The 23406-nt window shown below is 40.1% G+C and overlaps 1 pseudogene; it reads left to right on the top strand.

Moving 5' to 3' along the window:
* Nucleotides 1–16162: 16162 nt before the first annotated feature.
* Nucleotides 16163–16868, top strand: LOC133095728 (sentrin-specific protease 6-like; annotated as a pseudogene).
* Nucleotides 16869–23406: the final 6538 nt, after the last annotated feature.

The following is a 23406-nucleotide window of genomic DNA, read 5'->3' as shown; positions in this document are numbered from 1 at the left end:
GAGTAGTAGGACATGGAACTCACCTCGTCCCATAAAGAAGATTTATTCTACCTAATGCTGAAGTTCTTTGGGGGAAAATATTTCTATATTTTTTTACTGAAGAAGTTTATTTATTCACTGCAGGCAGTGATGTGCTAAGTGAGAAAGGTATTCTTCCTAAATATTTATGTCTGTTAACAAGGTCTCTGAATGACAAGAAATAATTTCCATCAAATAAACTTAAACAGGCAGGCTAAGCATTTATTTATACAGACAACCACTAGATGCCAGTCATTTTGTTCATCAAGCAACACCTAGATGCCAGTCATTTTGTTAAAGACTGAGCTAAAAAAATATCTGAAGAACACTTGTCCTAGAGAATTTCACTGTCGTTTTGACCAAATCTAAATAAATGGAATCTCCTCTTCTCTCTTTGAACTAGAAGTCAATAGTAAGATTAAACAGATAATCGAATTCTTCACAAGGTAATGATGCCAACACAAACATCTTTGCCCTCATATGAGTTTTTCTACCACAGCGGTTCTCAATCTTGGCTGCAATTGCAATCACCATGCAGAGCATTAAATATGCATATAAAATAGCAAATCCTGCCCTCAGAGATACGGGTCTCATTGTTTTTGGTGCATCTTTGACGTCGGGATGAGAAGCTCCTATGTGCTTCTATGTGCAGCCAATTTTGAGAGCCACCACCAGGACCCAATGGCCTCATAGCCTTTACTTCCTGCTGGGGGCATAAACTTTCACGATCATAGGGCTAAAAGCAAAGAATATTAGGAAAACACACAAATGGGGGGTTCATTAGGCCTAGAATGTTTAGCTATGTTTCACTCTTTCTTTTTCAAACCAACTCTGCAATGAGGGCTGCTATTTTCTTTTTAATCCTCGCTCAGCTAGAATACTCCAGCATGTGTAAACCGTCAGCACACTTGTCCTCTTGTTATCCCATCCAAGCAATCCAACAACCTAGAAACCTGGACACCTCAAGTCTCTTCCTCACCTAGAAAGAATCCAGCAGGTCTTCTTCTTTCCTCCAGAGAAGTAGGCCGTTATTTATAAAAACTGGGTTCTTTCTTTAGCACGTTTATGTCCCAAATGGGAAAAGTGAGATGGGGCATGTTCCCAACTGCCTCTCGCTAGAGAGGGGAAATGAAACTAGCCTCTGGAGAAAGCACACCATAGACCACAGTTCTTTGATTTCCACTCTCCTCCATAGGAGTGAATATTAGGTACAATATTCAGTACGTCAAGGTCATATTTACCTAACTCTAACGAAGCAAAACATAAATCTCAAATTGTTAACCATCTACAGGGAATAAGTGGATCTTTTTTTTTCAGAAGCCAAGTAATTAGAATGGAAAAATGTGTTTAGTGTTCAGAGAAATTGAAATGTTACCATATTAGATAAAGGAACAGTCCATGACCACATGGACTAATGTCATTACAGTGATCAGAAATTATGTGGCCCTTTAAATTGCTTTATTTCTCTCAGCAGAATATTAATTTCAGGTGAGTAATTTAAATTGCATTAACAGCAGACTCCTTAAGATGACACTTCATTTAGTCTTTAGAGTTGCTACTGTTTACACTATCTACCTAATCTGCCATCTCACACCAGGGCTAACTTGTGCCAGATTGCATATTGTTTTTTCAAAATACCATGGGGGTGTCAAATGTTTTGTTGCAAACCTGCTGCTTTATGGGGAATAGGCAACATAAGTTAACCAGAGAGACACTTCTGTAAATTGCCCTATTTTAGATGGGAAACATTTCAATTAGATGTATGAAATCAACTGACAGTTTTGTGAACCAAATCATTTGGAAATATCCTTCACATGAACACGCATCATATTTTCAGAGACCATATGGCATAAAGTAGTTGCACAAGATCTTCAAGGACAGGAAAGCTTATACTCAGCATGAGTCTCTATTCCAGGACCTATGTGCCCTTCAATAGCAAACGTCCAGTTGAGACAACTTTCAAAGTTGCTAATTTGGTAGAAAGGAAGTATCAAAAATGTTTTTGAAGAAATTACTTATCATGGTTTTTTCCTTATGAAGACAAGATAAATGCACATTCCTTGGACTACCAGCTCGGTAACTCAAATAGAGAAAGACCGTTAGAGCCTGGGCCAATGGGTGACAAGGACTACAGGGTTAAAGATGTGTTTGTATAATCGTTTCTTCGTTAGGACCCTTGAACATCAACTTGTCACATGAATAATCTTTGCGTGAGAATGACAGTCTCATGAATGACTGAGTGAGATTACTAAATGGTTCAAGAAACTTTAACCTAGTAGCAAATATATTCTACTGTTTCAATTTACCTTTGACCTCCCAAGCCCTCCTCAAATAAAGGGTAATATATGCTCTAAATTGGATCTGACAAAGTCATTGGTTCAATCCCTCCCCCCTCCCCATGCCCCAACTTTTTTTTTTTTTTTAAACTTTGGGTTTATTTATTTATTTATTTATGGCTGTGTTGGGTCTTCGTTTCTGTGTGAGGGCTTTCTCTAGTTGCGGCAAGTGGGGGCCACTTTTCATCGCGGTGCGCGGGCCTCTCATTATCGCGGCCTCTCTTGTTGTGGAGCACAGGCTCCAGAGGCGCAGGCTCAGTAATTGTGGCTCACGGGTCTAGTTGCTCCACGGCATGTGGGATCTTCCCAGACCAGGGCTCGAACCCATGTCCCCTGCATTGGCAGGCAGATTCTCAACCACTGCACCACCAGGGAAGCCCCCCCCTTCCCCATCTTTATCAAATAACTTTCCTCCTCATTTAGGCCTTCTTTTCTATTATTACAGGTTTACAAGCACCTTCAGAGATAGGTAATGTTCACTTTTTTTTACAACACAGGACCTTTGCTTTCTCACCCATACATCCCAGGGCTTGCTTTCCTTTTCTCCTGCAAGCTGCCTGTTCTAATCTGTAACACCTCTCTCCAGTGACTAGTGCACACACTCCTGAATTTTGCTTTCCAGTTGCTGCTTTCCTTGACACCACTGCTCTTTCCTTCTAAACTATTCCAATGCTGTTCAGCTCATTTGCCATGATACTTCACTATCCCTGACTGTTAACTGCCTCCTGAATCAAGCTCACAACTTCCAAGGCCATCCTCCCAGCAGGGGAGTTTCAGGAGTTTCATGGATCCACCCCAGCCAACCCCTGATTTGATTGAGCACATCTTTCTAATTCTCATTCTCTACGGGATGCAACAGACTCTCTCTGCAGAAACCCCAGTTTCAGAAAGAAAAAAAGCCCTACCTTCCCAGAAGACCCCCAGGAGGAGTAACAGTTCTGAACTCTGACTTCTGGTGCTCCCTGTTTACCTCTCTACCCATGCTGTGAAACCGCCCAGCCACATGGGGAGCAGAGCTGCCTGCCCCCCAAGGAGTTATAAGTCCTAAGTGTGCATTCTCTAACATTTGAGTAAATGATGACCACGAAGGATCTAAGTTACACCACAGGAGACCAATGTCCAAACAAAGGACATACAGCTATCTGGGATAATATTCCTCAAATTATGGATAATCCAAAATTAGCCTCTGTTACAAATATGAGAAAAAGTAAACTAGTTAGAAAAAACACCTTGTCTTTCTTATGAGAGGGATCAGAATATACCCCACAAAATATGTCACTTTGGCAGAGCAATTATTTTGAGCTGAATGCAACTAAGAAATAGCAGACACAGGAGGAACTTCTACCCTCCCCTTTCCTGCCTAAAAACAGGGCATAAATTTCCCTTTGTGAAGGTATCTCCCTCCCTTCTCCTTTACAAGGGAGATGGCACTGACTTGAGTTTGCATAAAGGAACCTAACCTGACTAAAATAACCCTTATCTGCCACTAGTTTCCCATAGATTCACCTTCCCACAATTTACTCCCCCTAGAATCTCAAATCCCTTTTCCTTTGTCACTTCTTCACAATGTATCACCCTGTGTTAAAATGGTATATAAGTCCCTGAGCCTAATCACTTCTTTTCTGTGAAGCTCCTGTGTGCGTATATAACAAAATTTTTCTCTTGTTAATTTGTCTTTTGTCAGTTTAATTCACAGGCCCCACTTCTGAACTTAGGAGAGTATTAGGAAAAGTTTTTTACTCTCCTACACTATTAATCACAATAACAGTCATATGTTTATTCTTCAGGAAAAACTAACAAAATGCCCCAGAAAATGGGTATGTTTCTTTTATAGTAATGACATGATGCAAGGAAGAAGGAAATTGTGAACAGTTTTAAGACTGTCTTAGCTGTGGTGTCTTTACTGTATTTCCTTTCACTAAGTACTTTGCTTTTAGGGTGTGTCTTTAAAAGATGGTAGAGATGAGAGGTACTCTAAATGAAAGTCTTTAGCCCCAACCCCTGATAAATGTCCTCTGGGTCATTTGTCACTGTTGTCTTGACACACTGTGAACTGAAAGGCAGTGGGACTCCAGTGATGGCTGCTGAACTCACATGGGCCAAGCAGCAGACAGAAATCACACCATTTAGTCTCAGAGGGACTAAAGGGAATTTACAGGTGGATTTAACTTTAGCCCATCTTCAAATGACACTATAAAGTTGTAGGGGAGCACATCTTGTCATCATACCATGACAAATAGGGAAAACGAGTCTGGGGAGCAGCAGAGTGAATGAAGTCATTTGCAGGCCGAGGTACCAAGAACTCAGCGATGCTCCAGGCCAGAACAGTATGCTGCTGCTTTCAGATGCACCCCACTGGAAGGGCCAACTGTTAAGAAAGGCTTCCTTTCAACAAGAATCTCCTGTTCACACTTTAGCATCGAATGCCTTTGGCCTAAGATGATTCCTAAAAGGGTGTGTGCTCACCTCTTCAACTGTGGTGAGTCTATAAGCCAGCCTCCCAGAAAATTCTTCCCCAAAGGAATGTAGCTTGTTTGCCCAGGGCATCTTCTAATAATTCTTACAAAACTCATTCAGTTTAGACACAAAAATTTGCTTGCCCCTTAGGGATCCTATTTGATATATCAGATTTTTAAAAATTTTATGTGATAACATAAAATTTCTTATTCCTCATTTTTGAGTGCAGAGTTGAGTGGCATTAGGTATGTTCATATTCTTGTATAACCATCACCACTGTCCATTCCCAAAATGAAATTCTGCACCCATTAAACAATAGCTCCCCATTCCTCTCTGCCCAGCCCCCAGTAACCACTACTCTACTTACTTTCTCTATGATTTTGACTATTCCAGCTACTTCATATAAGTGGAATCACAATATTTGTCCTTTTGTGTCTTATTTCACTTAATGCCCTCAAAGTTCCTCCATTTTGCAGCATGTACTAGAATTTCATTCCTTTTTTAAGGCTAAATAATATTCCATTGTGTGTGTGTGTATATATCACATTTTGTTTATCCATTCATCCTTTGATTGGCATTTGGGTTGTTTCCACCTTTGGACTATTGTGAATAATGCTGATATAAACCCTGGTGTACAAATACCTGTTCAAGTCCCTGCTTTCAATTCCTTTGTGCATCTACCATAAGTGGAATTGCCAGATCGTATAATTCTGTGTTTAATTTACTGAGGAACCACCATACTGTTTCCACAGTTGCTGCACCATTTTACATTCCCACCAGCAATGCCCAAGTGTTCCAATTTCTCCACATCCTCACTAACACTTCTTGTCTTCTGTTCTTTTGATAGCAGGTATCCTAATGGCTGTGAAGTAATATTTCATTGTGGTTTTGATTTGTATTTCTCTAATGATTAATGTTGAGCATCTGATATATCAGATTTATAGCTATTTTATTCATTTACTTTTAACTGCTCTTACTTAATTTTTTTCTTTTTAGAGCTTTATTGAACTATAATTGACATACAATAAAGTGCACATATTTAAAATATACAGTCTGATAAGTTTTGACATAAGCATACACCTTTGAAGCTATCACCACACAGCAAGACAATGAACATATCCATCAGCCCCCAAAGTTTCTTCATGCATGTAGTTCTTACTTTGTCCTGCCATCCACAGACCATCTGCTGTGTTCTCATTTGATGCCCCAAAGGTTCTTTTCTGTCCCAGTTGACTTCCCCACCGTGAGGGAGTTTTTCTGAGTGTGGGGACCTCCCTTCACCTTCAGCTTCCTGCCAGTGTTGCTGGTCCCTTTTTTGATTTCTCTTTTCTTTTTTTCTTCTTTCTTTCATCCTACCCAGTTTTGAGGGGATTTTTCTTGTCCTTTCAGGTGTCAGAAGTCTTCTACTAATGTTCAGCTGGTGCTCTATGAGAATTGTTCCATTTGTAGATGCATCCTTGATGTACTTGTGAGGAGCGACGAATTCCACATCCTCCTATTCTGCCATCTTGACTCCTTTCTCTATTTACTTAAATGTTTTTTTTTTAATAAGGTATTAATTACACATAAGAGAAATGCATGGTCTACACCGCAGCTCTGTGTATTCCAGCCTGAGTTGTGAGTTGCCTGTGGCGAAGGGGGTCTGGGTGTTGGAAAGTGGGGTTTGGAGCAGGACCCAGGGAGGAGACAGCTATTGACTGTGAAAAGACAGCCTGAAGGGACAGGAGTAAGGAGCTCCACAACCCAGAAGGTCTGAGGAAAAAGCCCAGGACACCATAGAAGCAAGGTGTCATTGTTGAGTGGTGCACAAGGGGCAGAGCCACCATTACAACCCCTTTGCCCACCTGCCAGCTTCTTTGGCATCTGTGGGCACTGGGAGGGGCTCCCTTCTGAGTGGGGCAACCCTGCTCCTCAGACCAGGGTCTCCTCCACCTGCAAGGGCTGCGGGGGCCTGAGTGCTACCCATCCCAAAACCTTCCTGGGAAACAGCCCTGGGCACCCTTGCCTGGGACGAGAATCTGCTGATGTTGGCAGGGGCTGAGTGCTAAAGCATGGGGTTGGGAGAACTGATCTGGGGAGCAGAACACTGTTGGCTGCATGGATACCGCAGAGGGGACAAGAGGGAGAGGATGCACGGCTGGAAATGCCCCTAGAGAAAGTGTGTTCTGCCTGGAAAGTGAGGTGCCATTGTTGAGAGGCATGCAAGGGGTGGGGCCGCCACCACCACCACATGCCAGCTCCTGCCTCTGCCGGCACTGGGAGGGACTCCCACCAGAGCAAGCTGCCACACTTGGTTACAACTGCCTGCCAGTCCCCACCGCTGCAGGCAACTCGTGCACACCCCAGTCTAAGTGTGCCCCAAGCAGCTGCTGCTTTCACTCCCTCTTGCCTGGGTAGGGGACAAAGGCCTGAGGGTGACACACATGCAGAGGTGGGGTCAAAACAAAAGCTGAGCCCCAGGGGCTGTATGACTAAGGAAGAGGAACAGAAATCTTTGCATGCAGCTGCACAAGCCACAGATTAAATCTCCAAGATTGTCTGGATAAATCCTGTGTCTGTGGAATATCTGAATAGACAGTGAGTGTTCCCACAATTGAGACCAGTCTAACCTTCACAACAGTGGACGTAGAGGACAAATACACATGGGAATTGGGCCAGGTCAGAGTCTGAGCTGACCCCACAGTGCCCATAGCAAGTCCAGAGACCTACTTAGAGGTATTGGAAGGCCTCCTTGGGAGGCAGGGATTAGCTCTGGCTCACTGTGGGACAAGGACACTGACAGCAGAGGCCCCAGGAAAATATTCTTATTACTATTATTCTTTTTTTGTTTCATTTTGTTCAGTCGTTGGTGTTGTTGCTTTTATTATTTTTTATCTTTTACTTTTTTATTTTTATTCTTCTTTATATATATATTTTATTTTTATTTATCTTTTTATTCTGTTTTTACTTTTTTGTGGTTTTGTGGGTTTTTCTTGTTTTTTATTTTATTCTACTTTTTTTTTCTCTTTTTATATTGGTTTTTATGTGTATATTTTGTGTTTTCTTCACTTCTTTTGTTGTTTGTTTGCATTCAGTTTTTTAGTTTTCATTTTGTTATTGTTACTTTAGTTCTTATTGACTGTTCTCATTATTGAATTCTTTGCTTGTTTGTTCTTTTGTGGTTTTTGTTTGTTTGTTTTTCTTTATTTTTTTCCTTTTTTTCTCTTTGTGTGTGTGTGTGTGTGTGTTGTGTTGTTGTTGCTGTTGTTTTGTTTCTTTGCTGTTGTTTTTGCCATTTGTCCTCGGTGTTGTTAGTCTGTCTCTTTTCTTCTTCTTTTTTTCTTTTCTTTTCTTTTAGTTTACTCTGGTCACATGGTACAGCTTGCAGGCTCTTGGTTCCCTGGCCAGGGGTTGGGCCTGGGCCTCCAGGGTGGGAGCACTGAGTCCAGGACATGGGACCAACAGAGAATTCCCAGGCTCAGGGAATATTAATCAGCATGCACACTCTTAGAGGTATCCATATCAACACCGAAACCCAGCCCCACACAACTGCCTGCAGGTTCCAGTGCTGGACACCTCACACCAAACAACCAGCAAGATAGGAACACAGCCTCATCCATCAGCAGACAGGCTGCCTAAAGTTGTACTAAGCTCACAGACACCCCAAAATACACAACCTGACACGGCCCTGCCCTTCAAAAGGAAAAGACTCAGAGTGCCAGACACCAGTCCCTCCCACCAGGAAGCCTACACAAGCTCCTGAATCAACCTCACTCACCAGGGGGCAGAAAACAGAAGCAAGAGGAATGACGACTCTGCAGCCTGCAGAAAGGAGACCATAAACACAGCAGGTTAGACAAAATGAGACAACAGAGAAATACGTTTCAGATGAAGGGGCAAGGTAAAACCCCACAAGACCAAATAAATGAAGAAGAAATAGGCAATATACCTGAAAAAAAATCAGAGTAATGATAATAAAGATGATCCAAGATCTCAGAAATAGAATAGAGGCATGGATCGAGAGGCTACAAGAAATGTTTAACAAAGACCTAGAAGAACTAAAGAACAATCAGTGATGAACAACACAATAACTGAAATGAAGAATACACTACAAGGAATAAATAGCAGAATAACTGAAGTAGAAGAACGGATAAGTGAGCTGGAAGACAAAATGGTGGAAATAACTGCCAAGGAGTAGAATAAAGAATAAAAACAAATGATGACAGTCTCAGAGACCTCTGGGACAACATTAAACACACCAACATTTGAATTATAGGGGTCCCAGAAAAAGAAGAGAAAAAGAAAGGGTCTGAGAAAATATTTGAAGAGATTATAGTAGAAAACTTTCCTAACGTGGGAAAGGAAATAGTCAAGTCCAGGAAGCACAGAGAGTACCATACAGGATAAAGCCAAAGAGAAACATGCCGAGACACATATTATTCAAACTAACAAAAATTAAATATAAAGAAAAAATATTAAAAGCAGAAAGGGAATATGAACAAATAACCTACAACGGAACCCCCATAAGGTTAACAGCTGATTTTTAAACTCTGCAGGCCAGAAGGGGTGGCAGGACAAATTTAAAGTGATGAAAGGGAAAAACCTAAAACCAAGATTACTCTACGCAGCAAGGATCTTATTCAGATTCACTGGAGAAATCAAAAGCTTTACAGAGAAGCAAAAGCTAAGAGAATTCAGCACCACAAACCAGCTCTACAACAAATGCTAAAGGAACTTCTCTAGGTGGGAAATACAAGAGAAGAAAAAGACCTACCAGAACAAACCCAAAACAATTAGGAAAATGGTAACAGGAACATACATATCAATAATTACCTTAAGTATAAATGGATTAAATGTTCCAACCAAAACACACAGACTGGATGAATGGATACAAAAACAAGACCTGTATGTATGCTGTCTACAAGAGACCCACTTCAGACCTAGGGACACATACAGTCTGAAAGTGAGGGGATGGAAAAAGATATTCCATGCAAATGGAAACCAAAAGAAAGCTGGAGTAGCAATACTCATATCAGACAAGATAGACTTTAAAATAAAGACTATTACAAGAGACAAGGAAGGACACTACATAATAATCAAGGGATCAATCCAAGAAAAAGATATAACAATTATAAATATTCAGGCACCCAACCTAGGAGCACCTCAGTACATAAGGCAAATGCTAACAGCCATAAAAGGGGAAATTGACTGTAACACAATAATAGTAGGGAACTTTAACACCTCACTTACACCAATGTACAGATCACCCAAACAGAAAATAAAAAAGAAACACATAATTTAAGTGACACAATAGACTAAATAGACTTAACTGATATTTATAGGACATTCCACCTAAAAGTGGCAGAACACACTTTCTTTTCAAGTGCTCACAGAACATTCTCCAGGATAGATCACATCTTGGGTCAGAAGTCAAGCCTCGACAAATTTTTAAAAACTGAAATCATATCAAGCATTTGACCACAATGCTTTTTCTGACCACAGTGCTATGAGATTAGAAATCAATTACACGAAAAAACTGTAAAAAATACAAACACATAAAGTCTAAACAATAAATACACTACTAAATAATGAAGAGATCACTGAAGAAATCAAAGAGGAAAGAAAAAATACCTAGAAAAAAATGACAACAAAAACACAATGACCCAAAACCTATGGGGTGCAGCAAAAGCAATTCTAAGAGGAAAGTATATAGCAATACAATCCTACCTCAAGAAACAAGAAAAATCTCAAATAAACAAGCTAACCTTACACCTAAAGCAACTAGAGAAAGAAGAACAAACAAAACCCAAAGTTAATAGAAGGAAAGAAATCATAAAGATCAGAGCAGAAATAGAAACAAAGGAAACAATAGCAAAGATTAATACAACTTAAAGCTGGCTATTTGAGAAGATAAAAAAAATTGATAAACCTTTAGGCAGACTCATCAAGAAATAAAAGGGAGAAGACTCAAATCAATAGAATTAGAAATGAAAAAGGAGAAGTTACCACAGGCATCGCAGAAATACAAAGGATCATAAGAGACTACTACAAGCAACTATATGCCAACAAAATGGACAACCTGGAAGAAATGGACAAATTCTTGGAAAGGTACAATTTTCCAAGACTGAACCAGGAAGAAATAGAAAATATGAACAGACCAATCACAAGCACTGAAATTGAAACTGTGATTAAAAATCTTCCGACAAACAAGAGTCCAGGACCAGATGGCTTCATACTAGAATTCTATCAAACATTTAGAGAAAAGCTAACACCTATCCTTCTCAAACTCTTCCAAAAAATTGCAGAGGGTGGAACACTCCCAAACTCATTCTACGAGACCACCATCATCCTGATACCAAAACCAGAAAAAGATGTCACAAGAAAAGAAAATTACAGGCCAATATCACTGATGAACATAGGTGCAAAAATCCTCAACACAATACTAGAAAATTTCGAATCCAACAACACATTAAAAGAGTCATACACCATGATCAAGTGGGATTTATCCCAGGAATGCAAGGATTCTTCAATATATGCAAATCAATCAATGCGATACACCATATTAACAAATTGAAGAATAAAAACCATATGATCATCTCAATAGATACAGAAAAAGCTTTCGACAAAATTCAACACCCATTTATGATAAAAACCCTCCAGAAAGTGGGCATAGAGAGAACCTACCTCAACATAATAAAAGCCATATATGACAAACCCACAGCAAACATTATTCTCAATGGTGAAAAACTGAAAGCATTTCCTTTAAGATCAGGAACAAGACAAGGGTGTCCACCCTTGCCACTATTATTCAACATAGTTTTGGAAGTCCTAGCCATGGCACTCAGAGAAGAAAAAGTAATAAAAGGAATTCAAATTGGAAAAGAAGAAGTAAAACTGTCACTGCTTGCAGACAACATGACACTACACATAGGAAACCCTAAAGATGCCACCTGAAAACTACTAGAGTTAATCAATGAATTTAGTAAAGTCTCAGGATACAACATTAATACACAGAAATCTCTTGCTTTCCTATACACTAACAACGAAAGATCAGAAAGAGAAATTAAGGAAACAATCCCATTTACCATTGTAAAAAAAAGAATAAAATACCTAGGAATAAACCTACCTAAGGAGGCAAAAAACCTGTATGCAGAAAACTATAAGACACTGATGAAAGAAATCAAAGACGACACTAACAGATGGAGAGATATACCATGTTCTTGGATTGGAAGAATCAACATTGTGAAAATGACTATTCTACCCAAAGCAATCTACAGATTCAGTGCAATCCCTATCAAATTACCAATGGCATTTTTCACAGAACTAGAACAAAAAGTTTTACAATTTGTATGGAAACACAAAAGACCCTGAATAGCCAAAGAAATCTTGAGAAAGAAAAATGGAAAATATTTGTCTTTTTGTCATTATTCTTTTTGTCAATATTTATCAGTATTTCCCTCCCTGGTATGATTTCACAGACTTGGGGGAAGCCTCTGTGTGCCCAAAATATCTTTGCCCTTGCCCTTGCCCTACTCCTGTCTCACTAGCTTGTGGAATTCCACCTCTTTAACTCCATACCTTCTGGTTTAAGGCTTTGCTTCTAACAAATATTCAAAATAGCTCAGGGGAAGATTTCTCATTGAGATTTATCAATCGTGTGATGTTTGGTATGAATGACTTGTCAGATCTCTTGCTGACAGAGGGATTTGTTGAGGGTAAACAGAATGAGGATAAAGTGCCAGAGGACACACGAAGAGGGCACAGAACAAAGGAGGTGGGGGACACACCCATTTCGATCTCAGTATTTGAACCACACTGGTCTGTTGCCTGCCTGTCTTTGCTGATGCCCTGACCTGTCTCCTCTTTTCTTCCTTTTTCCATCCATCAATCCATAAAACCTCTTCATCCTGCAGGGCCAGGTGCAAAGGCCACTTACACCAGAAGTCATGGTGCATATAGCTACCACTCATCCTTCTATTCCCTCTGCTTTGGGTTCATATTTTTAATGATTTTATTTTGAAATTACATAGAACATTTTTCATTTTCCTTCTCTGTATAAAAATATAGTTCTGTAACATGTCTGTGTCATAGATGGTGGACAGGCTTTCTTTGGAGGTACAACTCCAGCTGACAGTCAGGAAGAGTCTGAAAATGGCTCCAGACCATGTCTACCCTCAGTGAGGAGTGTGCTGTGATTGATTAGCCATGTGTGCAATGAGTACAAGAGGGGTGAAGAACATGTACCTCATCCATGACAGCTGTCAATGCTATGGAGCCCTTTGTTATTTGATATTTCCCTCTGCCTTATAATCAGATGTGATTGCAACCTACACAGCAGAGAAATTTTCTTCATTGTTGCATACCAGAGTGGGCTGGTTTGCTAGTGATATCATTTGCTATTAATCCTAACACTGTGTACTCTAAAGCAGTGGTCCCAGCCTTTTTGGCACCAAGGACCGGTTTTGTGGAAGACAAATTTTTCCACAGACCAGGGGTAGGGGTGGTTTCGGGATGATTCAAGTGCATTACATTTATTGTAGAAATATAGAAATAATATTATTTCTATTATTATTACATTGTAATACATAATGATATAATTATACAACTCACCATAATGCAGTCAGTGGGAGCCCTGAGCTTGCTTTCACTTGCCACTCACTGATAGGGTTTTGATATGAGTCTGCAGGCAATTGATTTATTATGGTCTCTGTGCAGTCAAACCTCTCTGCTAATGATAATCTGTATTTGCAGCCACTCCCCAGCACTAGCATCACTGCCTCAGCTCCACCTCAGATCATCAGGCATTAGATTCTCATAAGGAGCGCGCAACCTAGATCTCTCGCATGCACAGTTAACAGTAGGATTCGCACTCCTATGAGAATCTAATGCCACCGTTGATCTGACAGGAGGTGGAGTTCAAGCAGTAATGTGAGCGATGGGGAGTGGCTGTAAATACAGATGAAGCTTCACTCGCTCACCCATCGCTCACCTCCTGCTGTGCAGCCTGGTTTATAACAGGCCATGGACTGGTACTGGTCCATGGCCCAGGGGTTGGTGACCCCTGCTCTAAAGCACTATGTAATACTACAATATCTTATCTTTCCACACTACCTATGGGACCTCACTCTTCTGACCTCCATGAACAAGAAAAATAATTTAAATTCATATATTTGACATATTGTGTAGCAGGTACTGTTGGTTGCCTACCCCACATCCACCCCCACATCCTTCCTTCCTCCTTCTGGAAGCAATTGCAGTGTTGTTCTATTATCCATCCTTCTGCATGGGTCCACAGGATTTGGGGAGGTTGTCACCACTGCCAACCATAGAGTTGAAGCCTAGCATAATGGTCTTATTCCCCTGCCCAGGGTTGGTTTAAGCTAGGAATGTAAGACAATTTTGACAAGAGAGGAAGCATCCTGGGCTGGAGGGCATCTGGGAAAGTCTTTCCCCCTTTTTAAGATTCACAGAAATAGAGGTTCTTTCTCTGCATGTTGTCATGTCGGGATACTATGTCCAGAACTTCTACCACCATCATGCTGAGTCTGGAAGCAAGGTTTAACCACAGAGAAGGAGGAAACAGACAAATGACAAGGAGACAGAACCAAAGTAGTGACAGCTTGTACCTGGAGCTTGCCCCATCCTGGACTTACTGTTCAGAGAGATAAGAATCCTGGTATATTTAAAACCCAGTTGAATCCAGTTTAGTGATATTTCACCCTGATATATACATACGTTCATTTCAAACTACAACTATACCTATATATTTGATGGCACAGGTATAAACATTTATCATTAATCAAAATATCTTTGTGTGTGTGTTTGAAATTTCAAATGTTCTAACAATTCCACAAAGTAGCTATTTTACAGGAATTATCATCTTCAATAAAAATATAAAGTAACGGACACCCAGACATGCCAGACATGACACATTTAGTGGCATTCTGCATTCATTCGTTTCTCTAGGCCACCTGGCCTGGGTCGAAGAGTGGCATGGTCGAGCAACACAATTTACTGTTGTTCCATTCAAGAAAAACCAAGTGTATTCTCTGTGCCAGACATCAATCTAAGAATGGGTGATACACTTGAAAGAACCCTGATCTCATGGAACCGAGCTTTAAGCCAAGACCTAAAGATAGGAAAGAGTTAGTTCAGAGAAGTGGAGGGGCTAAGTGGGAAGCATCTCAAGGAAGAGGACCCATATGTGCAGGACCCTTGGGCAGGAAGGAGCTTGGGTTTCTCCAGGAGCAAAGAGGGGCAATCTGCAGAAGCATGGTGCTCATGGGGATGGGGACGTCCCTCAAGACAAGGTGACATGGGCAGGAGTGTTAGGAAAAACCTGAAGCCATTAAATAGCTTTAATGAGGTAAGTGATAGGACTGTATTTACACTTATAAAGATTTGGAGGATGGATTAAATAGAGGCAGAAGTGGAAGGGGCAGATGAGATTACCAAAGAGTAGTGAGAAATGGTGGCAGCTTAGACAAACTGATTAATTTGTGTTTCTCTTCCCTAAGTGCTTCTGCCACACAAATCCGCCTGCATGGCAAAGCAGTGTGTATCTCCTATCCTGGCAACAGCACAACCCACAAACTTTTATGGTGTTAGGATCCCACTGCCTTTCAATCCAACGTAGTGGACAAGAGTCACAGAGAAGCACTCCCTGGGACCTGAAGTGCTCGTCACCTCTGCAAACATTTAGAGTATGTGCTGGGGTCACTAGTTCTGGTGATTTCATCATGAAGACGTGTAAGACAACATAAGGGTGGAAGTTTTGAAACTTTGGAAGACCCTGTCATCAGACATGACATGTTGAGCAATAATTAGAAATTAAGTGAAAATACACAAAATGCCTCATTATGTTCTAGATTGTTCATGGAAGATGTTTTCCTCATGCTAATGCACAGACACAGTAGTAAAATCAGCAACCTGAAGGAAGGAATACCCACCTCGGGTCTAAACAGTTGAAATTAATCCCATGAGATAAGTGGGTCCCCAACAGGTTGTACCTGTAGTGAAGAAAACAAGAGTCCATCGCGACTGAAGCCTGAAATTAAGAGGAAAGTGCAATAGAAGCATCACTGTGGTACATCAGGTTCCTGTCTCCTGCTTCCAAAATCTGTTGGCTTCACAGGATTCAGTCATTTTGTTCACTGGTGGTGATGACAATAACAGGACTAATAAAAGAAAACATATCTCCTGAACTGGATGATTGGCAAGTTCTCCCACTGGGGAAGAACTGGAGAAGTAGAAGCAGCACTAAATGAAGACAGCTGCAGAGGAGAGCATGGCAGCAGATTGAGGGTTAAACACCATCTGCTTACCAAGGAAAGTGAGAAGGGAATGACCACCTGGATATTTCTATCACCAACATGCCTCTAAAGTGTCATAAAACATCTCAAGGAATTTTAGTCAGTCTTATATCTTTAAGCTGGAAGTTCCTTTGCAGATGTCATTCTGAACTGTGGGGTGTACCAATAGGAACACTCTTCTGGCTGTTAATAGAGTCCATAATTTTTTTTGTTGAACTTTTTATCAAAGTACAGCTAGAAGAACCAGAAAATGATCCTGTAGATTTTCTTTAAATACCTCTGGTCTAACTAAATCCAAATGGTGTAATGTCTGAAAATTACCAGTAGTATTTCTACAGATGGTACCAGCAGTTTATCAAAGGCTGAGAATAAGCCTGCAAAGAATAAGGAGAGAGTGTGGAATAATTGTAAAGGCATAAATAAGTTCACAATTCTTGGAGAACAATATATTGTTTTAATTTTTCAAACTGGCGTTGATCTTCTGGCAAATATTGTAGTTGAAATAATTATTACTAACATTTATATCAGGAATAATGTTTCTAAATTTTCTATTCAAATTCCCTTTAAAGACACCAATAGCAGATGTATGGCCTGTGAAGGGAACATCTAAGGAAGGTGTGTGTGAAAAGAAAACAAAAATTTAAATGTGCCCTTTGAATCTAAAACATAACTTGGAAACAAACCAGAATCCCAGTGTTTTGATGAGGAAGAAACTGGAGAGAGCCTCAACATTTCTACTGGTCCTGGACAAAACCTGACAGTATAACAAGCCCCGCAACTAAGGGAGGCTTCTGCTATTAGTGAGGACCTGCACTGCTTCATCATTTTTTTTAAAAGGTGTAAGAATTTCCTAATGATATTATCATAGATTTTTATTTGAAGTAATTTTCCACTAAGCTTTTAGCAAGTCTTTAGCTTTCTTTCATATTGTATACACAGCTGAGCCTTGAACAAAGTGGGGATAGGGGTACCGACCCCCATGCAGTCAAAAATAACTTTTCAGTCTGCTCTGTGTATCACCAGTTCTGCGTCTGAGAATTCAACCACCATGGGTCGTGTGACACTGCAGTGCATAGATATTGAAAAAAATCCATGTATGGTTTTTCATAACCACCACTCTTTACTACTGTTGTTACTAACATCACCACATGGAAAAACTAAAATTGAGGCCAGTGTTATAACCTTAGTTTAATCCAGTAACCTAACTCTTTATGGAACTCAAGTCTCTATTTATATGACTTCACTAAATCTTCAGTGTTCCCTTCACCCCCGCGCTCCTCCTCTTCCAGGTGGCATCAAGTGAGAGGGGTGGCATCAAGGCATCAGAGGTTGGGAAAAGGGGTCTGAATCCACAGGTAATCTCTGCAGAGACCAGGTCTGTTCTTCTTGGACTATTCAGGTCAGTATTATATCACTTTTATCTTTATTTTTTTGGTGGGAGGGATGCCTGCTGGCACTCATCACCAAAGTCCTTGAACTCACCCACTGGCCTCCAGTCATGCAGTGTTAGAGCACTGCCACCTCTGCACCCCCCAGTGCCCACCCTCCCCACACCTCCATGCTTCCCACAGGACACTCAGATGCTTCCACAGCCCTTTAAGAACCAGTTCGTTGAAACTGGTATATTGAACAAACCTAATGTGATGAAAACACATTTTTTATCCCCCTTCCTTTAAACATTTTTTAGATTAAGAAACTATTTTTTGCCTCCACTTGACTCTTTCACACTTATAAGCAATCTTTAAGTCCTAACAACTCACAGAACAGTATAATTTGGTATATTAGTCTGTTATATGTAATAATCAACTCTCAAAGCCTGACTTTATCTGGAATCTCATCTCCTTCCTCTTGTGGGGGCCTGAGCCAGCCACTTGAAGTGGGGAAGGAGGGGCAGAATCCTCTCTGTGTTTCATCCTCCTCCTTTTCTTCTACCAGTTTAGTAAGCAAGACTTAGAATTCTCCCAGGCTGGGCCCAGAAGGTTAAAGGTTTAAGGTAAAGGGCACAGATGGTGGCAGGCATCATGGTTATCTGGTCAGGGGGCCTTCTGGGCAAGGCATTTAACTTGGACACTTTTTCACGTGGGGTCTCCTGGGCTCCTTGGAGGTGGCCTTCACTGAGAACCACATTGACCACTGCCCTTCCTGCATCCGTAACTTTTACAGCAGCTCACTCAATATGGACTCTTGCTATTAAAAGACCCTCCATCTTCCCAACTCTGGGCAAGATCTCCTTCCCACATGGACCACCATGGACCCTCACACACCCTCTGTCCACTAGGAGCGTCACCCGGTCCTCACACTGCCCCTGTACCCGCTGTCACCCACAGGCAGGTTCTCTGCTGCCCAAAGGTAGGAAACGCATTTCAAACTCAGTGAGTAGTTCCACTGAAGCCACCTGCCAAACTCAGCGTGGAATGAAGGAGAAACCCCCTCCCGACCCCCACCCCTAACACACACCCCCTTTCCCCTTCTCAACAATCTCCCTGTGTCCACTTTCTCTGCCTTTTGTAGTCTTGACCCCTAGATGAGAGGTGAGGGGTCAAATAGTGAGGTGTAAAATTTGGTATTTTCCATTTCTTTTGTAAATTCAGTATATGGTAGTCTAGTACCTCACTTTGGAATTTCACAGAGCGTGAGTCCCCAAACTTGGATTTTACCTTCCTGTTACCTGTCTAACAGTTCTTCTCTGACTCACGCATCCTACAGCTGCTGTGTTGAGCTGAGGCACTGACAGGAAGGCTGGTTTTCCCTTATTCCTGCAGTCTCCCTAATACATCCGGAGAAGCAACCAGGCACTTCAATGACCCTGGGCTGCTTCCCACAACCATCTGGTTGCTCCAAAGTAGCAGCTCCTCCACATGGAAAGGTAAAGGGGGGAAAGAATTAGACACCCTGTTGACTGACTTTCTCATCTCCCTCTGACCACCTGCCCTCCATCCACCAGGACCAGAAAGGGTAGGCTTTCCTCTAGTTCTCCTGGGGTCTCCATCTCCTCACACCCTCTCGTGAAGTCTGCCAGGCTCTTGTCACCTGGGAACAAAGTCCTCTATTACATGTATTAATACTGTAATTGCCTGAAATTCTGCCCTTCTAAAAACATGAAGCTGTTATTCTTTTTTCCCTTTGTAATTGCTAACTGGGAAATCTATAGACCATCTTTATATTTAAATCCAAATATGGCATATTATCAGAATCACATGGGGAGGGTTTAAAACTACTGATTCCTGCCCTCCTAACCACCCCAGTACATGACTGAGTCAGAATTCCTGAGGGTGAGCTGGGGTCTTGTTCCCCACCCACTATACTTGACAACCACTTTTTTTTAACCATTAAAGTAGAAAAGCCTCTGCAGAGACTATAAACTACTCTACAGAGAAATCTTAGGTATATAAGAATCCTCTGTAAGACTTTTAATCTTAATTTCCTCCATATTCCCAGCAATTTCCAAAATATGATGATTCATGGACATTTCTAAAGTTTTGCTACTGATCAATAGTCAATATAAGCCTATTAATTAAGCTTTCATTTCTGGAACGTCAAACACATGATCCTGTTGTAAAGTAGTTCACCTAGTAGTTTCATAGCAATAATTGATTTGGGGGGAAAACTTTTTGTTGCCTTACCTTTACCTGTGGGAAAGTCATAGAAAGTGCAAATAGATTTTGATACAAAATTTTGAAAATGCTGAAGGAACAAGAGCTGAATAGGACTTTGACCAGAAAAAACAAACAAACACATGATTCTCACACTGCAAGAGAATTCAAAATCTGCTTGATGTCCAAGAGATATATAATATGTGAGAATGGAATACAGCCAACATTTTAATACCTTAGCCTCACAACATAAGTCAGAAAGAATAGAATGCTATTATCAAAAAGCTTTTGAGTATGAGATAGAGTCTTCATTGTACCTATTCCAACTCCACTTGCTGATTTTACACAATGACACAAAAAGAGCCTTAGGATAATTTAACAGACTTCTAGCTTAACAGGCTTCCCTGGTGGCGCAGTGTTTAAGAATCCGCCTGCCTAATGCAGGGAACACGGGTTCGAGGCCTGGTCAGGGAAGATCCCACATGCCACGGAGCAACTAAGCCTGCGAGCCACAACTACTGAGCCTGCATGCCACAACTGCTGTAGCCCGCGTGCCTAGAGCCCGTGCTCCATAACAAGAGAAGCCACCGCAATGAGAAGCCCACGCACCGCAACGAAGAGTAGCCCCCGCTCGCCGCAGCTAGAGAAAGCCTGCGCGGAGAAACAAAGACCCAACACAGCCAAAAATAAATAAATTAATTATTTTTTTTTTTAAATGCTAGCCTCTTTTGTACAAATAAACTTGAATAGTTCAGATACATCTCAAAAATTCTAAATCATAATCTGAAGATAGTTTTAAATCAATTGCTCCTGCAAATAACACAGAGGGTGGGTGATTTTGGTGTCTCTATAACATACAGCCACTGCTTCTATTATGTCTTATGGTTCAAAAATTAGAAGGCAAGAACAAAATACTTAGAGGAAAAGAGAGAGAAAATAGACTGTCTCATACTTATCCCTGGATTAGGGGAAGCCATTTCTATCTTTCCTAGAGTTAAACATATAATACCTTAAGATTTTAAGAAAATGCTTAAAAGAAATGAATTCTAACCTTATAGCTACATAGAACAGTGATTTCCAAATTTACATAAGAAATAAGTCTTCTGAGCAATCTAAAATCAAGGAGAAATAATCAGAAGTTTTTTTCAGATGTTCTCTCTCAAAAATAACATCCTTAATCTCTTTTATGCCCATTTTTCTTGAACCCGTCTTCTAAGATCAGTTACATTAGTAAATGTTTCAGCTCTCCAACAGTCTCAGAGCATTCGTAGCTGTATATTCATTAGAACCGTTTTACTGCTCACAAGCTGGGTTCTGGACACATTATATCCACAAGAGACTCACAGCATTTCTCATAGATGTTACTATGTGTCAACGGGTTTACACTCTACCTCAGCAAATGCATCTTTGAGCTAACCTATACTTTAAACAGATTAATTAGAACTTAGTTGCTGGACTTATCTTCCCTAAAAAGTTGTCCTTAGTGGAATTCATAGAGTAGCAGAGTTAAATGAGGTGATTCTGAACAGTCATCAGGAGTCGTAGCTACCTTATTGAGGACCTATTGGGATTTGACTATGACGCTCATCTTTGCTCTATGTTCATTATCATAAAATAAAATAAGGCTCATCTTAACTGGAAAGACAGCTTTTTAGGTTATCAATTCTATTACATTATCACAAATAGTGTTCTCCAAGATGGTGACCCCCTCACCCACTTCAGGAGGTACACAAGTCAATCCATAGGAGTTGAGAAGAAATACTAAACTTTCTATTTATTTTTGCATAAAAAAGAAAATTAAGTTTTACCAATTGTCTAACACCTAGTATTCAGATGAACACTCACACTCATCCACCCATGTATCAGAATGTCACCATTATGTATAGAATATGGGGTATTTTGAGGGCAGAGAGTTGTCCCCCAATGTAGACGGGTTGAAAGTCGTGTCTCACATGTTTGTTGGCTTGTAATGCAGCAGATGAAGTAGACTTGAAGTGTGACTATTTAGATTTATGGATTTATTTCTGGTTTTAGCTAAATAACTCTTGTAACTTAGACAAGTAGTTTAAAAATACTCCTGCAGAGACAACAGATCAAATGCAGTACCAATAATGTAAACATGAGTGAACAATAAAAGGCAGAGCTGGCAATTCTCCTCCTCCTTACATGAAACTTTCCTTATAAAGTGAAAACAATCATAATCTGGCCACCAAAAATAAATTGAGTTCATCAAAAAGATCATATGAAATGTGGGTATATACATTTACTAAGGTTAACTATTACCCTTGTCTTAACTCTCTGTAGTGCCATAAGCTATTAACAAATGACACTATCATTGATTGGCAAGATATTTAAAATAATTTATTCTTCTTAGCTTACTTTTTAAATTTATTTCTTTGTATTTTTTTAATGCACATAATACATTAGTATAATGATAATGTATTTAATATGTAAGCAAATAAATCTATATAAAGATATTTGAGGAGTGCACACTAAAAATATTTTACCAATGAATGCATTATTTAAATATTTTATAGATCTTTGACCTACAAAAATGGCAGAAAGTAGAGATATATTAGAAAATATCAAGTAACCACAAATAAGGTATACATACTGTTGGGATGTGTTTTCTTTTTTTCATGTTTATTCTGAATACAAGTGTGCTTGATGTTTTGGGAATACACACAAAGCAAAAAATAATAATAAATCCCACACTGAAGATATGACTTAGGGCTTAAAAGGTCTAAATATCCCTTTTATCTTCCCTTCTTTAACACATTTCTTCACTGCCCAATTCAGATCGAATAAGGAATTGCTCTTGAGATCTAAGAAAAACAGCAACTTGAGTTGCAGTACAATTAGTTTCTCCTGTCTGTTTCTGGTTTAAAGGAAGCCAGAGTTATTTAATACCATATTAAAACATGCCCTGAAGACCTAAGGAAGCATTAGCAGGAAAATACCCCTGCACTAGTTTCACTGGCCATGCTTGAAATTATGGTCCTGCCCATATTGTGGGAGGTGAGTAGGTGAAGGAGTTTTCACTAATATTAGCACCTCCAAGGAAGATTGAGCTAATGGTTGCTATCACCTGTGAGCAGAAGAAAGAAAAGAACTTCACCTGTGTTTAAGTTAAACATGATATGACAAAAAGACCAAACACTAACTCTAGAAATAGCAAAAAAATTCCTTGTGATTATAATGAAATCCAAAAACAAGACACTTCTGGGCAGCTTACCCCATCTCATCCTTTTATAGAGGTTTAAATATTCTTAGTGAGTTGACCTTTTCACTCTACTATGAGTTTTCCTAAGGGTATATCTTTAGTAGAAATAATTTGATTGAGGGTTCACACTCAAAAACCTAAGAGAACTTCCCTTGCATATGAAAGCTATCTTTGCTTGTCTCCTCCAATTTTAAAAGGTATTTTAAAAACGTTCCAGGGATCGGACTTTATGTGCAACGTGTCACAAGAGAGTGAATATTTATGATCAAACTGCTCTTCTAAAATGTATCATAAAATCAGGTTTATAGTAATGTTCTTCAGACCATTAGCTACCATAATTCTCTAGTCCTTTTCTTAGCTGTTTTATTAATAGTGTACAGTCCTCATTACTACTAACTGTTACTTGTTAAATACAGGCTCATCCACCATAAGCCAGATTTTCCTCCGGTTGCCTGTTTTACAAGATATGTATAAACAGCCTCAAAACC

This window comes from Eubalaena glacialis, chromosome 7 (genome assembly GCF_028564815.1).
Source record: "Eubalaena glacialis isolate mEubGla1 chromosome 7, mEubGla1.1.hap2.+ XY, whole genome shotgun sequence".
Classification (NCBI taxonomy): Eukaryota; Metazoa; Chordata; class Mammalia; order Artiodactyla; family Balaenidae; genus Eubalaena; species Eubalaena glacialis.
Note: the sequence above shows the minus strand (reverse complement) of the source record. Positions and strands in the feature narration are given on the sequence as shown.